Source organism: Coffea eugenioides, unplaced genomic scaffold (assembly GCF_003713205.1).
Source record: "Coffea eugenioides isolate CCC68of unplaced genomic scaffold, Ceug_1.0 ScVebR1_2670;HRSCAF=3743, whole genome shotgun sequence".
Lineage (NCBI taxonomy): Eukaryota > Viridiplantae > Streptophyta > Magnoliopsida > Gentianales > Rubiaceae > Coffea > Coffea eugenioides.
The window spans coordinates 6968-13934 of record NW_020863179.1 but is presented as its reverse complement, the minus strand read 5'-3'; positions in this window follow the sequence as shown (position 1 = coordinate 13934).

Genomic DNA, 6967 nt, shown 5'->3' with positions numbered 1-6967 from the left:
TGAAGTTTATATTTTAAAAATTTTGAGAAATTTTTTAAAATTACTATAGTTAAAATTATTAAAAAACTTATAGTAGAAAAACACTCGTATTCAACCTCTGCAGCTACCATATCAACCAGCACCAGTTTTGAAGTTCATCTGCCACCACCACCACCATACTTGTTCACCAAAGCAGCCCGGCCCCAACAAAATCCTCAATGCCCTCCACCTTCGTCATCATCCTTGAACCTAAATCAAGAACTAAGTCATGCAGTCTACCATTCTTCCCCTCTAAGTCGTACATTTAATCCCTTAAAACCTCAGCCCCACAAACTCTCATATACGTGACAACACATCACCAAAGGTAAAGGCTGAAATAAATTCGTATAACTGATTATAGAATAAATCACGCTAATCAAACTTATGAAAGCCATTGTTGAAGCGAAAAATGCAGACAAATCAGTATGCTATATACAACATCTTAAAATGCCTTTTTGGGGCTTTTGTTGGGTGTTCACCTCATGCCTTATGGTATAAGTCCGGGCGTTTGGACATAGAAAACGTTCACCTTTGGAAACCCATCGTTTTTTTTCCCTATTAAGGTATAAAGTTTACGAAAATATTAATATTAGCTATATATAAAACAGCCACAACAATAGCTTCTGACAAAATAACTCCAAAAGCGCTAATTCTTAAATCAAACCATTCCAAACCGCAAAACAAAGTTGTAGGTTTTCACTCTTGAGAAGTATGAAAAAAAAAAGTCAGCCGTCACTTCTGTTTTTGCTTGGAGAAAAATGAAGAGAGAGAAAGAGTAAAGAAGATAAAGAGAGAGAAACTTCAAGGTCTTGATTGGAGGGTAATTCGAAATCCAATTGAGACGAAATTTTACACACACGATCCTTTCGTTAAGCTCTACTCATCTGTTGGTTCAGATTTTGGATTTCCTCTTCATTTGGTAACACTTTTTTTCAAACCCACTTCTTTGACAGTTGTAATTTTTTGGAGTGATTTTGTAGCGATTTGATTTGGTTGATATTGGTAATTGTATTGACATCCGAATATTTCGGTTAGACCTGTGTATTTCCATTATTGTGATAGTGAAGATTTTTTACTGGACTAGATCCCATGATTTTTTCCAATTTGGGTTTTTCACGTAAAACTCTTGCTGTCCTGTGCCATTTATTTTTCCTACATTTTATTATTACTGTTGACGCTACTTGGTGATTTGGTTTATTCTTATTTTAACTGGTACTGTACCGGTACCCCTTCCCCAACACCAATTCCCTAATTCCCTCTTCAATTCTAAACTAGATCTCCGCTTGCTCATCACGGTAGTTAATACCAAAATCAAGTCGAAACTACTTAAGGCTTCCATGGGTGAGTTTGTTATCAGAATTGCAATTGGAATTAGTTGAAAAGTGGTAGTGGCAGAGAGGCTTCAGTCATGCAAAAGAGCAAAGAAAGGTTATCCTACCCATCAAAAAATAGGAAGGAACTATCATTTGTCTATTTACCATATTTTTGGTCATATTCCTTAAATTTTAATGGGTCAACTTCAATTTAGCCTTTCAAAGTAGATTAAAGTGCCAATTTGGCTCTTGAAAGTGAGCAAAGTTTCACTTAAGCAGTTAAGCCCTTCAAATTGAAAATTCTGTTCCAAATACGTCAATTCACATTTTGTCAAAAAATGCTAGCAATTGTTTTGTTGACTTCAAAGCACTTAATCTCTCACTTAAATGAGCTATAAAAGATAGCACTGTACTTTTCTAATCAGATTTGGAAGATCCAAAATAGCATCAAAACCTTAGTTTTAGGTCAGAAGAGAAATATTTTATGTTTGTTTAGCTCATTTAGATGAGAAGTTTATCATTGTAAAGTCCCTAAAATTTGGAAGGATTTCAGTTTAGGACTGAAGTTTTGTCAAACATCATTTGACCAAATGTCAATTGATAGAAGGTGTCACGTGTCAGTTTAACCAAAATTTCCAAATTAGAGAGCTTAAATGCGCAACGGATCTTCTGTCCCACACCCTGTGCCACTCTCTGTCCCACTTTTTATTATATTGCTATTTCTCCTACATAAATATCATGTTTTAATTCTTTTTTGTTTCCTTAAGATCCAATAACTATTAATTGAGTAAAAAAACAAAATTTAACAAACCCAAAAAATCAAAATGCATAAAAAATGAGATTTTTTATAAATTTTCTGCTGTATTTTTTAATTTTCTATTATGTATTGCTTTTAAGATTCAATAACTATTAATAACCGCAACGGATCTTCTGTCCCATACCCTGTGCCACTCTCTGTCCCACTTTTTAATAGTTATTGAATCTTAAGAAAACAAAAAAGAATTAAAACATGATGTTTATGTAGGAGAAATTATATTGCCGCAACGGATCTTCTGTCCCACACCCTGTGCCACTCTCTGTCCCACTTTTTATTATATTGCTTTTTCTCCTACATAAACATCATGTTTTAATTCTTTTTTGTTTTCTTAAGATTCAATAACTATTAATTAAGTAAAAAATAAATACAACAACTTCAAAAAAGTAATATATAATAGAAAATTAAAAAATACAGCAGAAAATTCATAAAAAATCTCATTTTTATGCATTTTGATTTTTTTGAGTTTGTTAAATTTTGTGTATTACTCAATTAATAGTTATTGAATCTTAAGAAAACAAAAAAGAATTAAAATATAATATTTATGTAGGAGAAAAAACAATATAATAAAAAGTGGAACAGAGAGTGGCACAGGATGTGGGACAGAAGATCCGTTGCGGCTTAAATGGGGCTTATTGACTATTAGGGGCTGCACTGACACTTTGGTCTACTTTAGACGAAGAGCGGTAATTTGCTTAATAATAGCCAAAATTTTCTCTATTTTATTTAATTTTGTTGTACTTATGAGTATCCTTATATTACTTTTTGTGATTTCTAAAGAAATTTTTTTTAATATAGATTTTTAAATATTTAAAAAGCCAAAATTTGTGGGGATATCCCATGCCTTGGGGCTTTCTCTCAAGCCAGGCAGACTGCCAAACACTATCTATACATCTATCCACACCCAAAACCTCCGGCTACCAATTCTTTTCTCCAAATTCTTCCCTCCAATGCTTGTTCAAAGCAAATTATAGAGTTATGAATTACCATATGCTATAGAGGAAGACTTCTAGTGCAGGAAATTTGCATCTGATCTTATAACAGTATCATGGAGGCCACAAGTAAGTTGCAAAACAGACTTGTAAATCAAGGAAGATAACCCATAACTTAATGCCCAATCTAGTCCATATTAGTGTTCTAGACGGTAGAGAGAATTTTGGATTTATAGAGAGAGAACCTCCCCTGAGGTTTCTGAAATTATCCCTTAAAATTCTACTTGGGAACTTTTAGAAGTGTTTTCTACATTTTACAATTGTCTAGCATCATTTATTGCTTTATGATGGAGGAGGAGACTTATTTACAAAGATTGTTGATGGACGAGGAGGCCTATTTACAAGGACTGATGGTAGGAGATGAGACCTTAAGAATAGGCAACACTTGTTTAGTTTTCATACTGACCTAATGTTCCACTGCTTGATATTGAGCAAAATTTATCAGTCAGAATGTGTTTTAAGTTGATGATGCTTTTGAAGAGGTAGTAATACGTCGAATTTCTTTTGTTCAAAACTATTTCAGGAAACATGAAATTGATAAGTCCTTTGGAACTTAAATAACATTGTGGTTATATCTAGGATGTATTAGTGCTTATCTGACCTATAAATGTGAATATGGATGTTTTGTTGAGACATATTGTTGTATTGCACCTTTTTGAGTATTTCAATGAGTTTAAACCTACAATATGCTCTTGCATCTTGTTACAGATGAGCTCAAAACCCAATTCATGTCATCAAGTTTGTCTCGTGGCCTTGCTAATGATGAACTGCCGAAGGTGGAAAAGTGGTGGGGAATTTGCGATCTCTGTAAGTGGGATGGATTTTGGTATAGACCTGACTTTCTGGAAGGGGCCATTGCTGCTAAATCGGATTTTCAGGCTCAAGATGATGACGTGCTGCTTTCATCCCAACCAAAATCGGGAACTACTTGGCTTAAAGCTCTTGTGGTCTCCATTATGGACAATTATGCAGCTCGGACTACCAACAATATCAATGATGCCATGGTTCAGTATGATCTTTTGGCAGAAAATTTTCCCCATGACTTGATTCCACCATCTCTCGAGATCCAAATTTTCACCCCATCAAAAGCATCAGCAAGCCCAATTCCGCTTCCAACTGTAAGAGGTCGACCAAGATTATATCAAACTCATGTACCTTACGGAATGTTGTCTGAATCCATCAAAACCTCAGGCTGTAAGATTGTGTACATAACTCGAGATCCCAAAGATGTCATGGTGTCCTTGTGGCACTTTTGCTATGCAAACAACCAATCCACGGAGGAACCATATCCTATGGAAGCCGCATTTGAGAGTTTTTGCAAAGGAGTTCACGCTTTTGGACCATTCCATGATCATGTTCTAGGCTACTGGAGAGAATGTTTGGCAAGGCCAGACAAGATACTTTTTCTAAGGTATGAGGACTTAAAAAAAGATCCAAGAGGAGAAGTGAGTAAGCTGGCTTCATTTCTTGGTTGCCCATTTGCCAGTAAAGATGAGGCTGATAGAACTATATATAGATGCAGTCTTGAAAGGCTAAAAACTCTGCAGGTGAACATGGAAGGTATCGGTAAATATTCTGGGTTGCCTAAGAGTTCCTATTTCAGACGTGGTGATGTTGGGGACTGGAAAAATCACTTCACACCTGAAATGAAGGAGCATCTCGATGAAATCACTAGAAAGAAGTTTCAAGGGTCTGGTTTGGATATGTACTATTCTTAAACAGATCAACTGGCGAAGCATGCAACATTAATTCCTAGTACATGCTGAGTATATTAGCTGGTGTGCCTTTCAAGCTTGATGGCCTAAGATTCCTCCTGTATCAGCAGTATCAGAGGAATGAAAATTTGTCCGACCGGTTACTGATCATCAGTGTTTCATTTCTTGATGCATGCTTAATCTTTATGTTTTGTGTGCCAAAAATAGTTATTTGGGTTTCTTAATGGACTTAAAAATCATCTCTCTGATCATGAATCACTGTAAGAATTATGTAGCCTCTTATATGTACATAGGACATGTTGGAGGGTGCTTTTCTTGTGCTGTAATAAGTTGAATCCTCTCCATTCATTTATATCTAAATTACCATAATTTTACAATTCTATAAAGTCTTCCGACTATAGAAGACAAGGCTTAGTCAACTGTATATGAAATTTCATGTATAATTAACACAATTGATGAAATAAATTATGAACGCTGTTGACGTTCGAAACGAATTTCAAATTAATTTTATTGAGACGTAATACAGAGAAGTTCTTTCTAATGTAATAAACAGAAGCTTAATGCTCCAAAGTTTTACTATCAATTAGACAGATTATATGTTGTGAGAAGCCGTAAATTTTCTTAAATACATTTCATGATCCCAGCTTCGTTAATGATACCTTAAAATACAAAATTTTATTTCAGAATGAAAACAACAGCAAAAATTCCGGAATATCTTTACTAAAAAAACATGAAAATTCCGTTTTAATGATGAAGTATCAAATTTTGCTTGACTTTAGTGTAATTAGCCCTTATAATTCCGTTTTAATGAAAAGTCTTTTTTTTTTTCTATTTAATGATTGAAGGGCACACGAAAAGCAAATTAAAGACACATTCACTATTTATGTTTCAAAATTACAATCCAGTCCCTACATTGCAACACTCGTAGAAAAAAACAACATGGACTCAACTTTTACTGTGTGCTCCTAGTACACCAAATAGACGAAGTCATTATCTATACATACAATGTATAAAGCGAGAGCAACACTGCGTAGTGTATTCACTACATATTGTCACTTTTTTAAAATTCTTAATCTACCCTTAATTATAAGGATAAATTGGTCCCAATGTATTCCTAAAAGAACACCCCATAATTATCAAATAGTTATCCCGTTAAGATCTAATTACAACTTCCTCACGCTCATTCCCTCACATCTCCACTTTTTTCTCCACCATGATTTTAAATAGAATAACTTCCTATAGCATAATAATTATAGATATTTCAAATACATACGTACATGTACATGTGCGTGTGTGCGTGTGCATGTCTCTCTCTCTCTTTATATATATATATATATATAGATAAATACACACACCATGATGTGTAACATAGGAAAAATTTGAAGCATGTTTACATATTGAGAAAAGAGGTGTGGAAAGCAAAAATAAATGGCTAAGAAATATCCATATTGTGACTGCACAGAAAACAATGGTCATGCGGTGGAAACAAAGGTCCACCTCGCAAACGGAATGCAATCGGTTCATGAATGAGTGGGTCCCACTATAGAGATGTAGTGAAGGGGTGGGCAACGGGGGGAAAAAGGATGAAGAGGCAAATTTGTAAAATAAAACAAATGAGAGGAGTGTTCCACAAAATAGTGATATACTTGTATTAGAAATTGAAAGTAGGCACATATCCATGTGAATGTTGGTCAACAAAAAACTACCCTTCTTAATTAATCATTTACAACAAAGTAGTTCACACTACAATTTTGGTTTTCCAAAATGCAAGCTAAACCAAAATTGATAAGTTTAGCTTAATTGATAAGTTTTATGCAATGCATGCTTCCACCAATGAAATTAGGAATTAATGAATAAAATTTTAACAAGTTAATATGTATTGGTACAATTATTAACAAAAAAAGTGTGCATGTTTTCACCGATAAAATTAGGAAATAATGAGCAAATTTTTAGCAAGTTAATATGTATTGGTAGAACTATTAATAAAAAAGAGTAAATGTTTCCACCAATAAAATTAGGAAGTAATAAATAAATCTTAACAAGTTAATATGTACTAGTACAACTATTAGCAAAAAAAAAAATTGAAGTTTACTGATCAATTAAGCACATAGTAAG